This window comes from Cervus elaphus, chromosome 10 (genome assembly GCF_910594005.1).
Source record: "Cervus elaphus chromosome 10, mCerEla1.1, whole genome shotgun sequence".
Taxonomy (NCBI): Eukaryota; Metazoa; Chordata; class Mammalia; order Artiodactyla; family Cervidae; genus Cervus; species Cervus elaphus.
This window is the reverse complement of record NC_057824.1, coordinates 29,758,638-29,784,352: the sequence shown is the minus strand read 5'-3', so window position 1 is coordinate 29,784,352 and position 25,715 is coordinate 29,758,638. Positions and strand designations below refer to the sequence as shown.

The 25,715-nt window shown below is 43.2% G+C and overlaps 1 long non-coding RNA gene across 1 annotated transcript; it reads left to right on the top strand.

Moving 5' to 3' along the window:
* Positions 1–300: 300 nt before the first annotated feature.
* On the top strand, positions 301–20,722 carry LOC122701458. Its single transcript, XR_006343088.1, has 4 exons — positions 301–715; positions 6,513–6,576; positions 13,594–13,700; positions 20,649–20,722. It is a non-coding gene; the product is annotated as an uncharacterized LOC122701458 (long non-coding RNA).
* The last annotated feature ends 4,993 nt before the right edge of the window (positions 20,723–25,715 follow it).

Here is a 25,715-nt window from a genome sequence, read left to right as displayed (position 1 = left end):
CTCCTTGTCAAAGATGCTTGACTCCATTTGGATTGGATAAGCTACCTAAGTTTTAGGACCACTGAGGTTGGTCCTAAGTGGAGCAGAGATGTGCAAGTGTTTAACTGTAAACAAAAATGAGACATGGATTTATTGGCCCTCTAAGGAGCAGAGAGAATCAGTGTGTTATTGTGATGAGATATTTTAGTGAGGACAACTTTACATGCTCATAAAGTCTCACCAAACCCAAAGACTCTTAAGGTGGACAAGGCCAAACTCATAGCTACTCTCAAATCTTTTCAAGCCAGACTGCTCTCAAGTAATGCCAAACAGGATTGAATCAGGATTTTTTAATGTCTATTATACACCCTGCCAAAATACACTTCCCAAGCAAGAAGCGTTTCTCTTCAAGCAGCCGTTGAGCATGCAGGCAAGTGGTGACTTGTTCCATACCGTGCAGCCTTATTAATGCACCGCTTCTTTTTAAGGGACATACCCTTTGAGGTAATTTACAGAATAAAGATAAAAATTCCCAAATTAAAAAATTTGCCAAATTATAGCTCCTCCCAGGGGAACCACAAAAACTCTCACCTACTGTTTGTTGTGGGTCCGGCAGACGTGGGACTGGAAGGGTGAAAGATGGAGTGAGATGTCTTCCTCCTGGCAAGTAAGGGGACTGATTGGACAAGAAGCCAGTTTGGAGGTTGTGCCAAGTGGCATCAGCAGGAAGAGGAAGGTAGGGTCCTATGTGTGTGTGTCAGTTGCTCAGTTGTGTCCGACTCTTTGTGACTGCATGGACTATAGCCCACCAGGCTCCTCTGTCCATGGAGTTCGCCAGGCAAAATACTGGAGTGGGTAGGCTTTCCCTTCTCCAGGGGATCTTCTCAACCCAGAGATGGAACCCAGTTCTCCTGCATTGCAGGCAACTTCCTTACCAGGTTAGCTACTAGGGAAGCCTGGGTAGGGCTCTGGTTGGCCCAAAAACAAAACAACCAAAACACTTTCTATCTCTGCACATAAGAAGAATATTTATAGAAGAAGGAGGAGGAAAAAGAAAGGAAAGACAGGAGATATTAAGATAAAAAAAACTGAAATAGCAAATGGATTGTGTAAAACCCATCTGAGGGGTTCAGCATCTGTGACTCACTGGTGCCACTTGCCTTCAATTTCCTTTGAAATCCAGATGTGTTTGAAAAGAAGGCAGAACCAGGGCAGAATGAAGGGGAGCCTGAGCCTCACAGTTTCCCTCAAGATCAGGTTTTTGGTATTTTGGGTTGCCTCCCCTCAGGGCCTAGTGGATCAATCCAACTGGATGATGAGTCCCTCATCTGGAGAGAAAGGGTTGGCAGATATTGGACCATAGACCTCAGGTCCTTTAAGGTGAGCAGAGATTGCAACCAACTGGATTCTATTTTTTTCAGGGGCTCTAAATTCAGACTACCTGGAAACTACATAAGGAACCCTGCTCACCGTGCAATTTGTCAATGTTGTTACCAACTGTGTAGGGCTCTGCGCAAACATGCCAGCAACTGTAATTTCCTTTAGTCCTGTTGGTCCTAATGCTGGTTTGAAGAATGCGAGCTTTGTTCCAGACCTCCCGTAGCTCACTCTTTCTAGAAGTCAGATTGAATCAATGCCTTTACTGTGAGCTCCTTCATCTCTCTGCCCTCACTTCCCCCACGTTCACTCCAGACACGCTGATCTCTTCATAATCTCTTGAGCATGGCAGACAAGCTCCCACTTCAGGGCCTCTGAACTTACTCTTTCCTCTGATGAAAGTTCTCTTTCTTCAGACACACGCTTGCTCCTTACATCCTCGCATTTCCCTGGAATATCATGATCTTCCCCGATCTAAATTTCTCAACTGCCCATCTCTTCCCAACTCCCTTGTCTATGTTATCAGATTTTCTCCCAAGCACTTACTCTTGCCTCATATAGTATATAATTTATTATTTTTATGTATGTCTTGTCTCTGTCTCCTCCAAGTAGGAATGAACACCCACAAGGATAGGTATTTGGTTTGAGCATGGCATTCCATTTACTGCTCAAACCCCAGTACTGATGAGAGAGCCTGCAACATAGTAGACCCATAATGAACATGGGTTAAATGAACTAATGAAAGAATGAACGGGAATGAGCATTTAGGCAATTCTGGAAGCTGAGAGCCCAGCAGAGTCTGGAGTTGGGCAGTCAGTGGAGGACTGGGACTCATGTTCACTCAGTTCCATTTCCATGAAGACCCACCCAGTGTACCTGTTATACTGCGCCCACACTGGTCCATGGCCAATGCCAGGACCTCCCTGGTTGTGGCACATCTGCCCCCCATTGTGCCATGCCTTGCTTGGCCAGAGCCACTGATGGGTTCTCCAAGGCCATTTGCTTCAACCTGGCATTCAGGGCCCTCCCCAGCCTGGTACCAATCAGCTTTTACATCCATGTCTCCTATACTTTTCTATTTAATGTTCATTCACTCGACAAAATGTCTCATGGTTTGTCTTAAAAAAAATCCATCCTAAGGTTGCTTTCAACTCCATTTTAGACAATTGCCAGCAGAATATGAAAATGATATTTTTGCTGCCAAAAGTCCTACTTGTAACTCAACTTCTCCACCTTTGCTCATCTAAATGCAGCGTCACAGTATCTCATAGATTCAGGGATTCAGAATCTCAACATCTAGGGCTCTTGACTATACTAGGCATGGCTGAGTTTTCTTTGCTGGCATTTGTAAGCAAGCCACAAAACATAATCTTGGAGACCAGGCAAAGGCAACATCTGCTGGTCATTTAACCCACATTGCGTATCAGCACTGACATGCAGAGATATGAGGATCAGACACATAAAAGGCACGATCATTGTAAATACATACATGGTGTAGACATATATGAGGCAAACATCCATAAACACATTGAATTTCTTGGTCTTAAGTTCAAGTAGGCTTTCAATTCCCTCTTTAGACTGTCCTGGAAGATAAAATTGAATGATTTCAATAGCTAGATGCTTCATAAGAAGAGGTAAGAATCTTCACCCTCATAGGTGGTTCTATTCCTTTATATCTTCCTAGAATTGACTGACTTGACCAAACCAAACTTTTGACTTGGTTTTGTATTGAAATAACCACAGCCCAGCCTATACCAGGGGGCTTTCCCAGGTGATGCATATAGTAAAGAACCCACCTGCCAATGCAGGAGATGTAAGAGATGCGGGTTCAACCCTTCGGTCAGGAAGATCCCCTGGAGGAGGGCATTGCCATGTATACACACTCTAGTATTCTTGTCTGGAGAATCCCAAGGACAGAGAAGAGCCCGGCAGGCCACACAGTCCACAGGGTTGAAAAGAGTCGGACACGACCGAAGTGACTTAGCACACATGCACACAACCTATACCAGGTTATTCTGATATGCCCTTACTTAGCGAAATTGTTAAATAGTGTATATTAAGGAAAGGTGTTTGCACTGGGTATGTGCTGCAGATACAGTAGGAAATGACTATATTTGGGATTCTGCTTTGAGAAGCAATAGATAATCGTAGGCAGGGGAGAATCAGAAGAGGGACATTCTGTAACCCTTTTTATTTTTTTGATCCTTGAAACTGGGGTAAATGTTCTAAGGATGGTTTCCCTGATAGCAAAGTCACCATAACCGATCTGATAATGGAAGATAAAAAAGGAAACATGTTTGTTTCAGGGGAATCAGGAATCACTTTGCCCTCTCACTCTCTCTAGTCTCTTGTGTCCTTCACCTCTTCAAGCTGTTTCTTGCTGGAAACAATCTCAAAAGGCTTTCTCTGTTAGGTACAGAATTATTTATCATAGTTTCATAACTCTGGGATAAAATGTATCCATATGCATGTGCACACACATGTGTGCATATAAAATCTGTTGTGATAAAAAGGTTCAGAAAAGGTTGTGTGTTTTGTTTTTTTTAATGAAAAGCAAGGCAGCATCACTTCCAAACTTGGTGACAAGAGGAACATCCATCTAGCTGTGAGAACTTTGTAAGGAAAGAAGGAATTATTCTCATTAAGCCCTAAAAGAGTATTCTTTTCCATTGATCAGCCAAACCAATTTACTCTATGTAGAATCATTGTGTTAAAAAAAAAGAATTAGCTGTTGATACCATTCAATTCCAATTAGATGGATTTTTCCCTCAACATAAGGTGCACTTGTAGTTTTTCTCAATCTCATAATTAAAAGAAGGTGATAAGCTATGTGTTCTGAATCAATTCACTTAGATTTCAAGGAGCATAATGGAACGTCTGTTGTTCCTGAAATAAACAACAAAATCTTAACGACTCAGTCAGCCTGCCTGAGTGTTAGTCTCTCAGTTGTGAACTCTTTGCAACTCCACAGACTGTAGCCCCCCAGGCTTATCTGTCCATGGGATTTCCCAGGCAAGAATACTGGAGTGGGTTGTCATTTCCTTCTCCATGGGATCTTCCTGATCCAGGGATTGAACCCGGGTCTCCTGCATTGCAAGCAGATTCTTTATTGTCTGAGACATCAGGGAAGCCTAAGAGGGTAGGCCTAATGGATATTTATCCCAGCAAGGGTTCTCACCTCTGGACCACTGACCCACAATATCTGTGAATAGAATTCAGGAGTCTGTGCATTGAAAGAGGAAATTTTACATATCAGTTTTAACTAACTTCCACTAAAAATTAGCATTTCAATCAGTTATGAATACAAACAAAAATGATAATGGTATTAGTAGTATCTGTGACTTTCACTTATAAAAATCACGAAGAAAGTGAAAGTTGCTCAGTTGTGTCTGACTCTTTGTAACCCCATAGCCTGTACAGTCCATGGACTTCTCTAGGCCCGAATACCGGAGTGGGTAGCCTTTCCCTTATTCAGGGGATCTTCCCAAACCCAGGTCTTCTGCACTGCAGGCGGATTCTTTACCAACTGAGCCATCAGGGAAGCCCTATAAAAATCATAGCTTATGCCAAATTATAGGCTTCTTTTGTAACCCCATGTAGTCTCTCTTATGCATTTAAACACATTATTGTAAGGAGGAGTCATGGGCTTTCTGACTGCAAAGGGGTCCATGACTTGCAGGGTGAAGACCCCTGTTCCAGGAGACCTGGGTCTTGAATGAGGGTCAGAATCTGGCACAGCTGGTGGAGGTGCCCAAGATGCCATTAGGAAACTCTTGCCTTTGGGTATCGAAGGCTTCTCAACCACTTGCAACATGCTCTTCCTAACACTCCAGGGTGGAACGTGTTGTTAGATATTTGAGGTTTTCTGGAGCAGCACCAGGGGTTCTGGGGAAGGAGAAGAAGGAGCTTTGTACCCATTCCCCTTCCTCTGCATATTTGAAAAATGAGATCATGCTCTATATCAGTATTTTGTAAACTTCTTCCCCTTAATATGCTGATAGTAAAAACCTTGATTTGAGCGCTGACTCTGTTCCAAGCACTTGAGCTGTGTAATCTCATTTGTTTCTCACAACCACCCTTTGGGGAGTTACTGTCATGAACTCTTCTAAATGTTGGCTAAATGAATCATCGCTCTTATGTATTGAATACTTATGATGTGCTGGGCTCTGCTCTCAGAGCTTAACACATAGTCTCATCTACTCCTCCCCCAAGAGCTTTTATTATTATACCATTGTACAGATGATAGAACTAAGGTGCAGAGAGAGGAAGTGCCCTGTCCAAGATCACACAGCTAACAGGTCACTGGTGGAACATTCTGGACCTCAGGGGAGGTACTCTGTTGGCTGAGACCTTGCTCTTAGCCAGCATACAATCACCCCAACGCTGAACTTTGGTCACAGTGATTCTTTAAGCATACTTCAGCTTTTACAATTGCTGCATCATTGCTGGAATTGGATGCATTTTTTTCTTTCATACGGGGTGTTGCAGAAAGGTGAGTCTACCCTAAACAGAGTACCATTTCTTGAGAAAAAGCCGAGAAACAAGGCAGTGATGTTAGCAGTTTCTCTTTTATTAGTCTGTAATCAAGGCCATGACTTTAGACTGCAGCTCAAATACCTGATTTTTTTTTTTTTTTAATTCCAACAGCTTCTAGCCTGGGATACCCACTCAGCCATGCTTCCTTCCTGGGAAGTCACCCACCACCTTAGTGATGGAATGCACCTCCCCTTGGCCCAGAATGGAGATCAGAGAGGAAATATCAGGCTAGATGAGGCTGAGCACTGCCCCCCTTCCCACGCTGATAAAGCAGAACCACTGCACTCAGCATGTGAGTAAGATGTCCATATCTCCAGTCAGTCTTCTCTGTGACCATATCTGGATGCCTGATGGAATTATCTCATTGGCACATCTCACTGAGTAGGTGTAACACAGCCGCCAGTTCAAGTTCATGTTAACTGAGCAGCTTTTCAAAAAAAAAAAAACTAACCTCCCAGGGAGAAAAAAATGCACAAACATAACACACTTGTAATTTGTTAAATCTAAATTATTCTGATAAGCAAATTGCTCTTTTTATTGAGACTTTCTGTCTTATGCTAGGCACTGTGCTAAATATTTTGCATACAGACTCTCATTCGTTCTTTTTTTTTCCCTAACAGCTCTGAGAGCTAGAGATGAAACTATCCTGTGATGAAACTGAATATCAGGGAAGATAAGACATTGGTAAGGCTCTCACAAATGCTGTGTCACAGGACTGGGAGCTGAGTGCAGATCTTTCTGACTTTGGGAGATTTTTACTCCCGAAGCCTGGAGTAGACTACTGTGCTGTACTGCCTCAACCACACACACACACACACACACACACATACACACACACACACCCACACACATACACACATACACATACACGGGGACAGGCACACGCAAGAACATATATATGTTTAAGAATATAAAAGATCAGTTATTTAAGCTATCATCTATACTTCAAAGTAAAAATCTAGTGCAGTTGCTAGGAGGATAAGTTAATTATATGTAGGCAGGAGACAGAGAGCTCCTCCTGTTCATTACAATGTGGCTACAGTGGATTTTTGAGGATTTGACTTTTATTAAAAATGTTATTTTAAATCAACAAATACTACCAAATAGAATCTGCTGCTTCTAACAGCATATTAAAAAGATTATATATCATGGCCAAGTGGGATTTTTCCCAGGAATGCAAGGGTGGCTCAATGTAAGAAAGTCAGTCAATATAACACATAAAACTGATAGAATGAAGAAAAACATGCAATCATCTCAGATGATAAAGAAAAGGCATTTGATAAAATTCAACACCCTTTAATGGTTAAAAAACATGAAAAAAACAAAGGATAAAGGAAACTTCCTCAACATAATAGACAGCATTCCTGAAAAAGTTACAGTTAACACATTCAATGGGGAAAGACTGAAAACTTTTTCTCTAAGACTAGGAATGAGACACGGATGCCTGCTTTTACTACTGATAATCAAGATTGTACTGGAAATTCTCATAAGAGCAATTAGACACGAAAAATAAATGAAAAGGATTCAAACTGGAAAAGAAGATCGAAAATTATCTCTGTTCATAGACAGAGATACACAGAAAATCCCCAGAATCTACAAAAAAGCTACTGATGAGCTAACATAAAATTTATCAAAGTTGCAGGGGACAAAATTAACACAAGTTGAATATATACACCTGCAATGAACAATCCAAAAAAAAAAAAAAATTAAGAAGGCATGAACGCCTGCTAAATTGCTTCAGTCATGTCCAACTCTTTACAACACTATGGACTGTAGCACTGTCCATGGGATTCTCTAGGAAAGAATACTGGAGTGGGTTGCCATGCCCTCCTCCAGGGGATCTTCCTGACCCAGGGATTGAAGCCGAGTGTCCTGCATCACCTGCATTGCAGGTGGATTCTTTACCACCAGTGCCACCTGGGAAGCCCAATCTCTTGCATAATAGCATCTAAAATAATAAAATATCAAAGGAAAAAAAATTAACCAAGGAGGTAAATATTTATATCTTGAAAACTACAAAAATGTAATTACTTTAACTACTGAAAGTAGTTTAATAAGACCTAAATAAATAAGAATACATCCTGTGTTCATGGACTGGAAAACTTAATATTGTTAAGAAGTCAATATATAGAAGTGATGTACAGATTCAATGGCCTATGAGTTTTATAATGGCCTTTCTTGCAGGAATGAAAAAGTGGTTCCTCAGATTCATGTGGATTTTCAAGGGGCCTGAGTAGCCAAAACAATCTTGAAAAATAATTATGTTGGTGAACTCCTACTTCCCCATTCCAAACATATTACAAAGCTATAATAATTAAAATAGTGTGCTTCTGACATAAGGATAGACATATAGACCAATGGAATAGATTTCAGAGTCCAGAAATAAATCCATATATCTATGGCCAATTGATTTTTAACAAGGGTGACAAGTCTATTCAGTGGAGAAAGAACTGTCTCTTCAACAGCTGGTGCTGGGACAACTGGATTTCCATGTGCAAAAGAATGAGGTTAGACCCCAACCTCACACCAAAGACAAAGTTCAACTCAAAAGGGATCAAAGACCTAAATATAAGAGCTAAAGCCATAAGACCCCTGGAAGAAAACATAAAGGTAAAACTTCACAATCTTGGCTTTAGCACCAAATTCTTAAATATAATACCAAAAACATTAGGTTTCTTGTATTAGCAAGAAAAGAGATAAAATTGTGTGTGTGTGTGTGTGTGTGTGTGTGTGTGTGTGTGTGTGTGTGCATGCATGCACATATCTCCAGGACAAGGGGAGGACAAACAACAAAAATAATAACTTTTTAGAGCACCTCACCCAGGAGATGAGTCACAGCTCAGATGTTAGGCAATGTCAAGAATATGTGTAGATCATTTTCAGTATATTGACATCTTAACAATATTAACTTTTCCAATCAATACACACAAGGTGTTTTTGAATATGTTAAGATGCTGAAACCCAGACAGAATAGGTGATTTATTCAGGATCAAACAAACACATATGGGAAAATATCAATTGGAACCTGGTTGAGTTCTCTTTCCCATGGCTCAAATTTGAGTTCTCTCTCCCAGGGAGTACTGGGATAATTATTAATTTGTAATCTGTTATAATTCAGGCAAAGGGTTGGTCTCTGGTTTCCCCATTCTTAAGAAATGTAAATAGCATGGAGGAAAGGTTGCAAAGAGAATGCTTAAACTACTGAGAATCAAATTGCTTTTAAGCATACTTCAGCACTTTAGAATAACCCATTTATATATTAAGAATGAGTATGCTAATTGCAAGCCATTCTTGTGTGTTCTTGAGGGATCTCTACTGCCATCTTTGTGTGTCCTTGAGGGATCTCTATCGGGCAAGCCTCATTTGAATTACTCTCTTCCTTTAACAAACATCCATACTTGAGACTTGCTGATTTCTGGTATTGAGTCTGAATCACCAAGATTTTTTTTTGTAAAGACAAAATGATGAAGGTAAAATGGGAAGGGAACTAACTGTGGGTTGCCATTTCCTTCCTGACCCAGGGATCGAATCTGGGTATCCCACATTGTAGGAAGATTCTATACTGTCTGAGCTATCAGGGAAGCCCAACTAGCATTTACTGAACCTTGAATGTGCCAGGCAAGGGAGCACTTGTCCTAAGCTCATGCCTTAAAGCCCCCTAAAAACAAATGGACCCGACTCTGCAATGCAGTAATAAGAAAGTCTCATGCGGGTGAAGGGAGAGATTTTATATCAGATACCACATACAGCATGAAAATCCCTTTCAAACACCTGTTTTTATTTTTTTACCAAAATCTTCCCTTCTTGCCAGTTGCTTCATCTTTCTCTCACCTCTTTCCCTAAAGCATTACAAAGAATGTCATCTGTTGTCCTGAGCAATTCAGCTGTGCCTGTAGACTGTAAACATCAGTTGGGAGGACAAAAGCCAGGTTGTTGGCTGAGCACGGACAATCAAAACTGTATTTGCAGGGCACGTGCCTGCACATGTGTGTACGTGTTTGCTGGGCGATTCTCACTTCACCTGGAATCACTTAACATTGTCTCCTTTGCTCTTTAAAAAAACCCTAAGGGATTTTGTTCCATTTTATAGGAGAAATAATTTGGTAACGTGGCCCTGGTAGCCCGGATGATAAACAATCTGCCTGCAATGTGGGAGACCCAGGTTTGATCCCTGGGTTAGGAAGATCCCCTGGAGAAGGGAATGGCAACCCACTCCAGTATTCTTGCCTGGAGAATCCCATGGACAGAGGAGCCTGGTGGGCTACAGTCCATGGGGTCACAAAGAGTCAGACGTGACTGAGTGACCAACACACACTCACGGCTGCATACCTTGTCTGTGGGGGAAGCCGTAATAGATGACAGGCTTGATTCCCACATTTATGATGTGAAAGACTTCTCCCAGAAAAGGAAGACCATGGACAGGGCTTTCTTGATTGCCATAGCAGTGGGTGAATTCTCATCTCTACCATATTGGACATTCTTCAGTGGGCCCTTAGTGAGTGGTGGCCAGCCTTGTATTAAGGTTACTCCTGAAACTTGTAAACAGGATTTAGAAAACTATAGCCAGTGGACCAGCTCCAGCCTGTCACAGGTCAATAAAGTTTTACTGTCAATAGGAGGCCTGTACCTTTACATGTTGTTTCTGACCTTTTGCACTACAATGGCGGTGTAGAGTAGTTGTGACAGAGACTGAATGCCTCCTGGAAAAGGTAGCATGGGTTCTCTGTCACAGCTACTGAATGGGGCAAATGTTTACCATCCGGCCCTTTGCAGGAAAAGTGTACCACTTCTTTGTCTAGGGAGTCAACTGACAACCTGCAAATTAACACTGGAGCATGAAGGGAAATGGCAGAGGAGCTCAGTGAGCTATGGGGCTTCTCATGAGTGGAGCTTTGTTGTAAAACCACTCACAAGGGATCAGCAGCCCTCAACTTCCCCATTCTCCACCACCTTCTTAAGACTCTGAAAATAACTGATTAATTGATCAAGTCAACACAGTAAGTACCTGCTATGTGCCTAGTTCTGTCATAGTGCTGTGGATGGATGGTTAGCAAAACAAGACTAAAAAACCAGAGTGGAATGTGGGAGGGACAAACGCCCAAGTGATGGGAGCCAAAGGAGAGTCTGGAGCAAGGTACTAGGTTGATAAGGAGGCGGTGTGGAGGACAGAGCCAGGTCTTGGAGGCTCTTGGCGATTTCCTGTCAAGTAGAGTGGGAAGCCAGGGGGAACTTTAAGCAGAGTGGAAGTTGGCATGATCTGATTTAAAGTGATCACTCTAGCCACTCTGTAGTGAATGGATATTAAAGGTTGAGAGTGGGCAGCAGGGAGAACAAAGAACTTGCTTTGTGCTAGCTATTGAGGCCTGAAGTGGGAGTAGCTTGATAAGGCTGGAAACATGGGAGATGGAGAGAACTTTGAATTCGGGATAGATCTGGAGTTAAAAGCTTAGAGGACTCAAGGATGTTTAAGATACAGAGTGGATTCTAGTAAAGAAGCTCGAAGCTTGCTAAGGCTCTCCAAAGAACTGAGGATGGTGTGGCAAGTTATAATGGGATTATCGTGATTCCACCCACATGGCAGGGCGGAAGCAGCAGGCAGCGCCCAGAAGCCCCTGCGGTAGAGGACGCCATTTTGTTCTCCGCAGGCTCTTCTGGCGCCTGTTCACCTCCCCACAGCAACCCGGGCAGATGCAGCCTCAGAATAAATGAACCGCTTTGTGCCGGGCAGCTGGTCTCTTTGTAAAAGGATGGATAGGACTGGTTAGAGAGAGCTTGACACTTGTGTTGCAGATCCATTAATGTCAGCCACAGGTTAATTCTGAGCAATTTCCAGGTGATCCAATAATTCATTAAAGTGACGAAAACAAATCTTTGGAAAATCGAGCCGGTGACAGATAGAAAGCCAGTGATTTATTGTCTGGAGAGGAATAAGTGTCTCCCGTTCCATTCCTCAGTCTGTTGAGTGAATCGAAGTGTGTAGTAAGTACAAGGTAGGTGTGAATTCCACTTAATGGGCATTGTTCCGGCCCAGCGTGGCGTGCCCTTCATAATGGTTGTTTCATCCAGTATTTAGGTGGAGAGAAGCATGATGTAGAAGGAAGACATGGACACTGAGATCAGGCAAAACTGAGTTTGAATGCCTACTCTGCTAGTTTCTAGCTCCTGCGACCTTGGACAAGCACTTCACATTTCTGAGTCCCCATCTGATTCACCTCTTCAATTGGAGTCATAATATATTCTCTCCTATACTCAGAGGTGCTTCTCATAAGTGAAAACTCTGGAGCACAGAGCCTAGAACATTATCAGGGACTCCATAAATAGCCAATATGATAGATAGTTATTGGTGATAACAAACATGAGTGAGCTTTTTTCCTTTAGTGAACATAACAGATTCAATGTGAACATTCATACTGCTGCTGCAAGAATGTTCAGAATGCTGACTGAGACCAGCAAGGACAGCAAAGTTTTCCAAGGAAAGTCATTGGGGAAATGAGGGAAATCAGAAAACTAGGAAGATGAGTGATGGAATTTGGGGTGGTGGTGGAGCTAGTGAATTGGAAGAAAAGGGTCCTTTGTTTAAATAAAATAGTTAATGAGGGACAACTTGGGAGCTTCTTTCCTAGTGGCAGTGGGGAGAGTGAGTGGTGTGAAGGAAAGTATTATATTTAGAAAATGATTTTGCAGTTGGTTTGAAGTCTGGGTAGAGAAATTAATTTTTAAACTTAGAGTTAAAGCATCTTAGATGTGGAAGAAATTTCAGGCACCAATGGAAGAACTGGTATCCCTCAATCCTTGTAGTTTTGGCTGTTCACCATCCTTTTTATTATTTGGTGACAGCATTTCTATATTCCTTTGGGGCCCACTCCTCCCAAGGTGCATACATATCCCATTTTCTTTATATGTCCTTTCATCTTTTACTAATGTGAAAGCTATCATAGCCATGAAGGAAAGTGGAAGTGTTAACCATTCAGTTGTGTCTGACTTTTTGGGACCCCATGGACTATAGCCTGCCAAACTCCTCTGTCCACGGAATTCTCCAGGCAACAATACTGCAGTGGGTTGCCATTCCCTTCTCCAGGGGATCTTCCTGACCCAGAGATTGACCCTGGGTCTCCTGCATTGCAGGCAGACTCTTTTCATAGCCATAGCAAGTCTAGAAAGAAATTATAATATTCCTCTGCTGAAAATGCCTGAAAGCCACAAAGATACCTGAAAAAGATGTTGTCATGGGTTATTGTCCTCATAACTGGATTCCTCCCTGCTCTAACAAAATAAATTTAAAGAGTAGGGGATCTGTTGGAAATCTGTTAGAAAGACCCTAGTTGGAGTCCATGGACCCTAAGAACCTTCAGGAGGATTTGAGATTCGCCTTCTCTTTGTGTGTATAAGAAGCCTTTCACTTGGTTTGTCTGCTCAAAATTGAAAATTTGTTTGAAATCAGAGAAGGCTTGGAAATGCTTGGAGCATAAGCCACCTCTACCCTCCACACAATTCGGAGATGTATCCTTACATATTCACTAGTTCTTTCTGTTGTCTGACCCATTGATGTTAGATTTATCCACATGACTTGCTCTGCCCAATGGCATATGAGTAGATGTAATGCAAAGCATGTTCAAAGAATCGTTTTAAAATTGTGTGTTTCAGTCAGATCTCTTTCTCTTTCCCTTTGCCCTATGATTGTCATGAGGTTTTGTTTGACAGATGCTGTTCCTTCAACCTGTATCCTGAAATGAGAATTTATGTGGAACAGAGGTGAAGAAGATCTGTGACTCCAAGCAAATAAAGAAATGGTGGAATAAAGCTAAGTTGTAAGCCACTGAGATTTGTGGGTTGCTTTTACACACCATAACCTAGTAAAAGCTTACTGATACAGGAGGTGAAAGGGGTCATTAGCCAAAGAGCTGATAAATATTTTAATAGAGGCCTGGGTTAGGAAAATCCCCTGGAGGAGGGCATGACAACCCACTCCAGTAATCTTGCCTGGAGAATCCCATGGACAGAGGAGCCTGCTGGGCTACAATCCATAGGGTCACAAAGAGTTGGACCCAACTGAATCGACTTAGCACACACACACAGATTAGTTTCTCATGCTAAACTTAAACTTATCCTGTAGAATATTGCTTCTGTTCTTTTCCTCTGATTCAGGAGTTTGGTAGCCCAGTGGATCTGATTTTTCAGGCTGACCACATTTGCATGTGAATTGTGTGTGGTGAAGCTTCCCACACCGAGCTCATGATCAAGCTGAACATTCGATCCTGCTTAAAGGCAGCATGGACTCAGACTTTAGGATCTGTGTTTCCCAAAGTGATTATGCATAGTCAGATGTTCATTATTCACAGACTGACTATTTTACCTCTTTCCGTCTCTTTATATACATCTAGACCATCTCATGTACATGAGCTCTATTCTTCAATCGTTGAGAGCAAGAAGCTAAGGGAGAAGCCCAAAGCCACTTCTCTGCCTTCTGACCCAGTGCTTTGGCAAAAGGGAGCCGCCAGTACCTGCCAGGCACTATCTAGATGCTTAATAGATATGATTTAGTTTAATCTTTATGGACATCCATGAGATAAGTGGTACCACTCCCACTTTAAAGATGATAAAACTGAGGCTGAGACATTAAAGCACTTGCCCAGAATCACACAACCAGTGGTAGAGTTGGAATACAAAATTGGACATTTGTCTATATTTTTCATTGCTTCAGTCAGTACCCAAAGAACCCCAAACTGATTTAAATGGGAGATGAAGTCAAATGATAGGAACACATTATATGTGCCAGGTAGAAGTTGGGCTGGAGAGCTTCTATAACAATGTAATGGAAAAACTTGAAGCTAAGAGGCAAGCTCACAATCCTGAGACCACAGGGAGAAGGAAAAAGATAAGCCAACTCTGAGGACCAATCTTTTTTGTTTTTTGGTCCACCGTATGTAAATTGGCTCCTTGAGAAGATCTTGCAGAAAGTGGCAGGATTGGAGGGTGAGCAGACTCTGTTTCTATTTGGGGAGATTCCTCTTTCCTTCAACATGAAAAGCAACAGCTTTTGTTTAAACCCCTAAACAAACTGTTTACTCTTATACCTCATGTGATACGAAACTGAGAAATGGGTAACAGTGTACTCTGAATGGTATTATTGTCCTTAGCCAGTGTTATTAGTGATGCGATGGAGGTATTTAATTAATTACCACTGACATATGTTTGTGCTAATTTATAAGACTGGTTAGCTTGCACATTGCATCTGAACTCTTGCCTGCTGAGAGAGCTTCCTGAATATAAAGCGATTCGTAAATTGAAGCTAAAGAAAGAATGAAAGAAATTATCTCAGAATATTTTAAGTTTGGCAAGTCCTGATGGGTGACTGCTCAGTGGCTCTTAACCAGGGGAGAGTCCCTCCTCCACATCTATGGTTATCACAATGGAGAAGGGGATGAGCAGAGGGACGCTCCTGCCATCTAGTGGGCGGAGGCCAGGAATGCTGCTCTACATCCTATGGTGCTCTGGACAGCCCCTGCCACTGGAATGTCAGTAGAGTTGAGGGTTAAGAAATCCTGACCTAGCTTATTACTTCTGCTTTAACCAATACCCAGAGGGGGAAGGGGGCTGACTTGAGGTCACACAGCAATGTGGTGGTAGAATTGGGCAGCAGAATGATCTGCAGGCTCTCTGTCAGAAGGAGGCTCTTGAGTCCAAATGTTGTGTGGCTCCCAATCGTGGATTTGCCTCTCATTAACTTGGAAAACTTGGACAAGCTACTTAGCTGTGCCTCTGTTACCTTGTCCAGAAAACAAGGAAGGTACCACCAGTAGGCTTTTGAGGGTAATTCAAAGGAGATAAAACATGTATAGACTTGGCACAGAAAGTGTGTTCTATTTGTTGTTAGAATTCTGTACTTCTTATCAGTAAGATTCATGGTAAGGTGAGACCCATTACTGTAATGATTACTAACACAAGACAAGAAACTTCCAGGCAAACCTTGTTAGCTCCTTTTCTGTCCAGTGGTGAAGAGGGCTGCAGGAAGACTGGAGTGGGTTGCCATTTCCTCCTCCAAGGGATCTTCACAAGCCAGGGATTGAATCCACATCTCCTGTGTCTCCTGCGATGCAGGTGGGTTCTTTACCTGCTGGATCATTGTGGAAACCCTAGATGTTTGCAACAGCTTGTAAACATTTTTCTTCTTTAGTTTGATGACTTCAACACTCCCACTCTCTTTTATAAAGTGGTGGAGAGTATGGTGGGCTGACTGATGCCCCTTCACTCACCCAAAGATCAGTTCAGTTCAGTTCAGTCGCTCAGTCGTGTCTGACTCTTTGTGACCCCATGAATCACAGCATGCCAGGACTCCCTGTCTAACACCAACTCCTGGAGTTTACTCAAACTCATGTCCATTGAATCGGTAATGCCATCCAGCCATCTCATCCTCTGCCGTCCCCTTCTCCTCCTCCCCCAATCCCTCCCAGCCTCAGGGTCTTTTCCAATGAGTCTGTTCTTCACATGAGGTGGCCAAAGTATTGGAGTTTCATACCCAAGTCCTAATTCCTGGATCCAAGGAATGTTCCCTTATTTAGCAGGAGGAGCTCTTTAGCTCTGGTAAGGATCTTGCTGGGGAGGGTGTGATCCTGGACTATCTGGGTGGGCCTCAAATCTTATGGAAGGGAGGCAAGGAGGTCAGTGGAAGAACAGGTGGGATGATGATGAAAGCAGAGGGAGAAAAGGCCATATGATGCAGGGCCATGAGCCAAGGATTGAGGAAGCTTCTAGAAGCTGAAAATGGCAAGGAAACAGACTCTTCCTTGGCACCAACAGAAGAAATGAACTCTGTCGACACCTCATCTTTAGCCTACAGGACTCAATTCAGAGGTCTGCTCTCCAGAACAATAGAGAATTCATTTGTTTGAGGCCACTCAGAGTGTGGTCATCTGTTACAGAAGCAACAGAAAACTAATACATTAGAGGGTTGTTACAGCTAGTAGGGCACAGCTGCCTAGGGGCTGAGACCCCTTCTGGGGAGAAAGGGATTGACATGCTGACCCCTGAGTACCTGAGGGTCAAGGTTATAGGATATCTCTGCTGATTCGTGTATTTTTTTTTTTTTTAAGTATTTTATTGATTTCACTGTGGTGCACAGACTCTCTAGTTGTGGCCTGCAAGCTCAGTCGTTGTAATGTGGGCTTAGTTGCTCCATGGTGTGTGTGATCTGTTCTCTGATCAGGGATCGAACCCCCATGTCCCCTGTATTTGCGAGGCAGATTCTTAACCACTGGACCACCAGGGAAATCCTAACTCATGTGGTCCTGCCTGATGTCACCACCAATCCTGAGGGATGCCCTGGGGGTGGGCAGTTGGGAGACTCACTGCAGAGGGAGAGAAGCTGTGACCAGGTTGTCATGGGGGGGCAGGTTGGTTCTGGGCAAGTGAGCGAGTCATGAGGCCATGACTGAGACCTTTCTAGAACCAGATGCCCTGACACTGCAGGGGTGAGTTAGGAACCAAGGCCTCGGTCATGAAAAACTTGGAACAGGTGTTGTCCTAACAGGGGTGTGATGGCTATAGATGGTGGATTTGAGAAGCCCTGGTTGGGGGTGGTTGGGGATACCCAACCACAGCGAAAGTGTGGGGTGGACTTGTAATGGCCATACTTGAACAATGTCACCATAAGGACAGGAGCTGCAGTGAGACAGGGAGAAAATGGAACCACATGTGATTTCCAGTAAATTATCAGGTGAAACTGAGGCTGACAGCAACCTCTCTTGCCACAGATGCATAGTTAGGCTGGACAGCACATCATAAAAACATGAGGATACCCACTCAAACTTAATAGCCCGAGAGGAAACTCACCAGGGACCAGAAATGAAGACAGAAGTGAAATTAAGGGCAGTGCATGGGGAGTGGGTGTTGAGATCTGCTTATAGGCAATAAGGACTGGGCCTGGGGGTTCAAACCAGAATAGAAGAGGTGAACTGAGGCTGATGGAAAGCTGGGAGAATGCTGCCTGAAAGTAAGGCCAGTGGTGCTCCTCGGAGTACCCCTGCCCCTTGGGGGACGTTTGGAGGACTTGGGGAGCATTTTGATCATGGTGATGATGGAAGGGCGCTAGTCACATTTGGTAGGCAAGGTCCAGGAAATGAGACCGCCAGTGATGCCTGGAGCCATCCTGCCATCCTGCACAATGTTCAGTTCAGTTCATTTCAGTTGCTCAGTTGTGTCCAACTCATTGCAACCCCATGGATTGCAGCACTCCAGGCTTCCCTGACCATCACCAACTCCCAAAGCTTGCTCAAATTCATGTCTGTCAAGGCGGTGATGTCATCCAACCATCTCATCCTCTGTCGTCCCCTTTTCCTCCTGCCTTCAGTCCTTCCCAGGACCAGGGTCTTTTCCAAGGAGTCAGTTTTTCCCATCAGGTGGCCAAAGTACTGGAGTTTCAGCTTCAGCACCAGTCCTTCCAAGGAGTATTCAGGACTGATTTCCTTTAGGATGGACTGGTTTGATCTCCTTGCAGTCCAAAGGACTCTCAAGAGCTTTCTCCAACACCACAGTTCAAAAGCATCAATTCTTTGGTACTCAGCTTTCTTTATAATCCAAATCTCATATCCACACATGACTACCGGAAAAACCATAGCTTTGACTAGACGGTCTTTTGTCGGCAAAGTAATGTCTCTGCTTTTTAATATGCTGTCTAGGTTAGTCATAACTTTTCTTTTAAGGAGCAAGGGTCTTTAATTTCAGGGCTGCAGTCACCATCTAAAGTGATTTTGGAGTTCCCCCCCACCCAAATAAAGTCTCTCACTGTTTCCATTGTTTCCCCATCTATTTGCCATGAAGTGATGGGACAGGATGCCATGATTTTCAGTTTTTGAATGCTGAGTTTTAAACCAACTTTTTCATTCTCCTCTTTCACTTTCTTTTTTTTTTTTTAATTTTTTTAATTTTTTAATTTTTTTATTAGTTGGAGGCTAATTACTTCACAACATTTCAGTGGGTTTTGTCATACATTGATATGAATCAGCCATAGATTTACGCGTATTCCCCATCCCGATCCCCCCTCCCACCTCCCTCTCCACCCGATTCCTCTGGGTCTTCCCAGTGCACCAGGCCCGAGCACTTGTCTCATGCATCCCACCTGGGCTGGTGATCTGTTTCACCATAGATAGTATACATGCTGTTCTTTTGAAATATCCCACCCTCACCTTCTCCCACAGAGTTCAAAAGTCTGTTCTGTATTTCTGTGTCTGTTTTTCTGTTTTGCATATAGGGTTATCGTTACCATCTTTCTAAATTCCATATATATGTGTTAGTATGCTGTAATGTTCTTTATCTTTCTGGCTTACTTCACTCTGTATAAGGGGCTCCAGTTTCATCCATCTCATTAGGACTGGTTCAAATGAATTCTTTTTAACAGCTGAGTAATAGTCCATGGTGTATATGTACCACAGCTTCCTTATCCATTCATCTGCTGAACTAAACAGACATTTCTCCAAGGAAGACATACAGATGGCTAACAAACACATGAAAAGATGCTCAACATCACTCATTATTAGAGAAATGCAAATCAAAACCACAATGAGGTACCATTACATGCCAGTCAGGATGGCTGCTATCCAAAAGTCTACAAGCAATAAATGCTGGAGAGGGTGTGGAGAAAAGGGAACCCTCTTACACTGTTGGTGGGAATGCAAACTAGTACAGCCGCTATGGAAAACAGTGTGGAGATTTCTTAAAAAACTGGAAATAGACCTGCCATATGACCCAGCAATCCCACTTCTGGGCATACACACTGAGGAAACCAGATCTGAAAGAGACACGTGCACCCCAATGTTCATCCTCTTTCACTTTCATCAAGAGGCTCTTTAGTGCACAATGCTCAGCAATTTGTAAAGGCAAAAAATCCATTTATTACTATCTAAGTCTATTGCTAAGAGAACTCTTTTAAATTTAAACATTGTATTTTTTGCACTTTTAATATATATCAAATTTTCCAGAAAGTTAAACACTCTTAAGATACTGTGAAAATCAAGGCAACGGTGTACTCTATATGTTCAGAACCATAGTAAGAGTTATTCACCATCTCAAAAAATCATGTTACCACTGGCCACACTGCTTGTGAATTTGAATCACCAAATACAAGCCCCCTGACACTTGTGTTTGTAGCTGTCACAGTCATGGTGTTGGTATATGCAGGTTTGTGTGTGTCCACGCATGCTAAGTCATTTTAGTCGTGTCTGACTCTTTGAGACCTTATGGACTGTAGCCCCCCAGGCTCCTCTGTCCATGGGATTCTCCAGGCAAGAATACTGCAGTGGGTTGTCATCTCCTTCTCCAGGGAGTCTTCCTGGCCCAGGGATTGAGCCCGTGTCTCTATGTCTCATGCATGGGCAGGTAAGTTCTTTACCAATAACACCCCCTGGGAAGCCCATGAAAGTTTACACATTTCATTATTTCCCTAAGCTTTCTAATTGTAATCATGCCTGAGTAGTTACACATTGAAATACAGAGTCTAATAGATTATTTTTATGTAATGTGACATTTTTAAATAGTTATGAGTAGAGATAGGCGCTATTACGTGTGGGTTTCATTTGGGGACAGTAAGGAGTCCATTAATATTACTTATTATAATAAAGGCCTTTGGGTTAGATAAAACTGGCGGTCCTTGGTCCAGAGTCTCAAAGCACTGTCCTATCCATTACGATGGAAATGGACAGATTCTGTCAGCCAGACACAGGAGGGAAGAAAGCAGTTGTCTATTGTCTGTCTGAATCCTTTAGATGAAATCCTCAAACACGAGACAGTCAAGCCTCCCATCACAGACACTTCGGCAGCTGGAGGAACTGCAGGCTGGGTAAGAACAGACTTGATTGAAGTTGAAAAATCTTGGTGGGCAAGCTGTGGCCAGAGAGTGGGTGGGAGACAGGAGGACTTTGGGGTGCCGTGCCCCTCTGCAGGGCTATCTGGCCTTCTGGAAGGGTTTGTGAAATGGGGCACTGTCTCTCAGAAACATAGTTGCCAGCCCCAGAGTTCTGCGACAACCAACAGTGTCAGAGGCTCAGTAGTTCAGTTCAGTCAGTCAGTCGTGTCCGACTCTTTGTGACCCCACGGACTGAAGCATGACAGGCCTCCTTGTCCATCACCAACTCCTGGAGTTTACTCAAACTCATGTCCATTGAGTCGGTGATGCCCTCCAACCATCTCATCCTCTGTCGTCCCCTTCTTCTCCCGCCTTCAGTCTTTCCCAGCATCAGGGTCTTTTCAAATGAGTCAGCTCTTTGCATCAGGTGGAGTATTGGAGTTTCAGTTTCAACATCAGTCCTTTCAATGAACACCCAGGACTGATATCTTTTAGGATGGACTGGTTGGATCTCCTTGCAGTCCAAGGGACTCTCAAGAGTCTTCCCCAACACCACAGTTCAAAAGCATCAATTCTTTGGCGCTCAGCTTTCTTTATAGTCCAATTCTCACATACATACACGACTACTGGAAAAACCATAGCCTTGACTAGATGGACCTTTGTCAGCAAAGTAATGTCTCTGCTTTTTAATATGCAATCTACACTGGTCATAACTTTCCTGCCAAGGAGTAAGCGTCTTTTAATTTCATGGCTGCAATCACCATCTGCAGTGATTTTGGAGCCCCAAAAAATAAAGTCTGACACTGTTTCCACTGTTTCTCCATCTACTTGCCAAGAAGTGATGGGACTGGATGCCATGTTCTTGGTTTTCTGAATGTTGAGTTTTAAGCGAAATTTTTCACTCTCCTCTTTCACTTTCATCAAGAGGCTCCTTAGTTCTTCTTCACTTTCTGCCATATGGGTGGTGTCATCTGCATATCTGAGGTTTTTCATATTTCGCCCAGCAATCTTGATTCCAGCTTATGCTTCTCCCAGCCCAGAGTTTCTCATGATGTACTCTGAATATAACTTAAATAAGCAGGGTGACAATATACAGTCTTGATGTACTCCTTTTCCTATTTGGAACCAGTCTGTTGTTCCATGTCCAGTTCTATCTGTTTCTTCCCGACCTGCATACAGATTTCTCAGGAGGCAGGTCAGGTGGTCTGGTATTCCCATTTCTTGAAGAATTTTCCACAGTTTATTGTGATCCACACAGTCAAAGGCTTTGGCATAGTCAATAAAGCAGAAGTAGATGTTTTTCTGGAACTCTCTTGCTTTTTCTATGATCCAGTGGATATTGGCAATTTGATCTCTGGTTACTTTGGCTTTTCTAGAACCAGCTTGAACGTCTGGAAGTTCATGGTTCACATATTGCTGAAACCTAGCTTGGAGAATTTTGAGCATTACTTTGCTAGCGTGTGAGATGAGTGAAATTGTGCAGTAGTTTGAACATTTTTTGGCTTTGCCTTTCTTTGGGATTGGAATGAAAACGGACCTTTTCCAGTCCTGCGGCCACTGCTGAGTTTTCCAAATTTGCTGGCATATTGAGTGCAGCATTTTCACAGCATCATCCTCTAGAATTTGAAATAGTTCAACTGGAGTTCCATCACCTCCACTAGCTTTGCTTGTAGTGATACTTCCTAAGGCCCACTTGATTTCACATTCCAGGATGTCTGGCTCTAGGTGAGTGATCACACCATCGTAATTATCTGGGTCATGAAGATCTTTTTTGTACAGTTCTTCTGTGTATTCTTGCCACCTCTTCTTAATATCTTCTGCTTCTGTTAGGTCCCTACCATTTCTGTCCTTTATTGAGCCCATCTTTGCATGAAATGTTCCCTTGGCATCTCTAATTTTCTTGAAGAGATCTCTAGTCTTTCCCATTCTATTGTTTTCCTCTATTTCTTTGCATTGATCACTGAGGAAGGCTTTCTTATCTCTCCTCACTTTTCTTTGGAACTCTGCATTGAAATATGTATTTTTTTTTTCCTTTTCTCCCTTGCTTTTTGCTTCTCTTCTTTTCACAGCTAATTGTAAGGCCTCCTCAGACAATCATTTTAATTTTTTGCATTTCTTTTTCCTGGGGATGGTCTTGATCCCTGTCTCATGTACAGTGTCACGAACCTCCATCCATAGCTCACCAGGCACTCTGTCTATTAAATCTAGTCCCTTAAATCTATTTCTCACTTCCACTGTATAATCATAAGGGATTTCATTTAGGTCATACCTGAATGGTCTACTGGTTTTCCCTACTTTCTTCAATTTAAATCTGAATTTGACAATAAGGAGTTCATGATCTGAGCCACAGTCAGCTCCCGGTCTTGTTTTTGCTGACTGTATAGAGCTTCTCCATCTTTGACTGCAAAGAATATAATTAGTCTGATTTTGGTGTTGACCATCTGGGGACGTCCATGTGTAGAGTCTTCTCTTGTGTTGTTGGAAGAGGGTGTTTGCTATGACCAGTGTGTTCTCTTGGCAAAACTCTATTAGCCTTTGCCCTGCTTCATTCTGTACTCCAAGGCCAAATTTGCCTGTTACTCCAGGTGTTTCTCGACTTCCTACTTTTGCATTCCAGTCCCCTATAATGAAAAGGACATCTTTTTTGGATGTTAGTTCTAAAAGGTCTTGTAGGTCTTCAGAGAACCATTCAGCTTCTTCAGCATTACTGGTCGGGGCATAGACTTGGATTACTGTGATACTGAATGGTTTGCCTTGGAAATGAACAGAGATCATTCTGTCATTTTTGAGATTGCGTCCAAGTACTGCATTTCGGACTCTTTTGTTGACTATGATGGCTACTTCATTCCTTCTAAAGGATTCTTGCCCACAGTAGTAGATGTAATGGTCATCTGAGTTAAATTCACCCATTCCAGTCGATTTTAGTTTGCTGATTCCTAAAATGTCGACGTTCACTCTTGCCATCTCCTGTTTGACCACTTCCAATTTGCCTTAATTCATGGACCTAACATTCCAGGTTCCTATGCAATATTGCTCTTTACAGCATTGGAGCTTGCTTCCATCACCAGTAACATTCATAACTGGGTGTTGTTTTTGCTTTGGCTCCATCTCTTCATTCTTTCTGGAGTTATTTCTCCACTGATCTCCAGTAGTATATCAGGCACCTACCGACCTGGGGAGTCTATCTTTCAGTGTACTATCTTTTTGGCTTATAAGCCCTCTTGGAGGAGGTTGCCGTTAACCCCCCCCCAATGAGCTGCGAGAGCTTACACAGGACTGGAAGAAAGTCTCTTGCAGGGCACAAACAGAACCTTGTGCAGCAGGACCCAGGAGAAAGGAGCAGTGACCCCACGGGAGACTGACCCAGCCTTACCTATGAGTGTCCAGACGTCGCCAGCGGAGGCTGGAGTGAGTTGGTGGTGGCCTGCTGCAGGGCTGGGGACACTGAGGTTTGCGGTACATGCATGGGATCTTTTGAAGGAGGTCACCATTGTCTTCATTACCTCCACCATAGTTTGGCCCCAGGTAAACAGCGGGGAGGGAACACAGCTCCACCTGTAAACAGAAAATTGGATTAAAGATTTACTGAGCATGCCCCCCGTCCTTCAGAACAAAACCCAGTTTCCCCCTCAGTCAGTGTCTCCCATCAGGAAGCTTCCATAAGCCTCTTATCCTTCTCCATCAGAGGACAGACAGACTGAAAACCACAATCACAGAAAACTAACCAATCTAATCACATGAACCACAGTCTTGTCTAACTCAATGAAACTATGAGCCATGCCATGTAGGGCCATCCAAGATGGACAGGTCATGGTGGAGAGTTCTGACAAAATGTGGTCCACTGGAGAAGGGAATGGCAAACCACTTCAGTATTCTTGCCTTGAGAACCCCATGAACAGTAGAAAGGCATAGAAATGAAAAGTTTCAGTAGAAAAGCACAGAAATCAGTAACTCATAAGTTCTTACCCTAGGCATGCAAAAGAGGATCTGGTCATAAATTCACTTCCTAGCCAGTGGGCTGGTTGCTTGGCTCTCTAAATGTCATTTATTCATCTGAAAAACAACCATGAGAATTACAGCTTTGTAAAGATGATTTGAAGAACTGACTCATTGGAAAAGACCCTGATGCTGGGAAAGATTGAGGGCAGGAGGAGAAGGGGGTGACAGAGGATGAGATGGTTGGATGGCATCACCGACTTAATGAACATGACTTTGAGCAAGCTCTGGGAGATAGTGACAGATGGGCAAGCCTGGTGCGCTGCAGTCCATGGGGTCACAAAGAGTCAGACACGACTGAGCAGCTGAAGAACAACAAAGATGATGTAAAGCAGAGAGATTCTTAATGCAGGGAGACTTTGCCCCCGCACGTGGTGGGGACACGTGACGGTGTCTGGAGACATCTATGATGGAGGAAGGGATGCTCCTGGGACCTAGTGATTGGAGGCCAGAGATACTGCTCAACTTCCTAGTGCACAGGACAGGTCCCCAGCAAAGAAATATTTGGCCCTGATGTCAACAGGGCTGCAGTTGAGAAAGCCTTGCATAAAGAGCAAATATTATGAGATCACGCCTGCAAAGAGCTGGTCTGGCTCCTGGCTCATGGAAGGGGCTCAGGAATTAGAACCATTTTTCTGGAATTTAGCCATCTACAGGTGGCTGTTTCCAGACCTGGAGCATGAGCTGAGGCTTGGGAAGGAAGGGAACAACACTCTCATATTGCTTTTACCGCCACCGTGGTAAAAGCACTTGTTTCCAGTGCTTTCCATGTAATGACTGACAACAACTCCACAAAGGACCTGCAGTCAATCTTATTATTACCTCTGCTTCACAGAGAAGGAACCAAGTGCCTGTCTCTGTCTGTTGAGGCTGTTGTAAGAGGAGGAAGCTCTTGGGGCCATTATTGTATGCTCAGTGTCCAACTCTGCGGCCCCATGGAAACAAGAATACTGGAGTGGGGCGCCGTTTCTTACTCCAGGGGATCATCGAA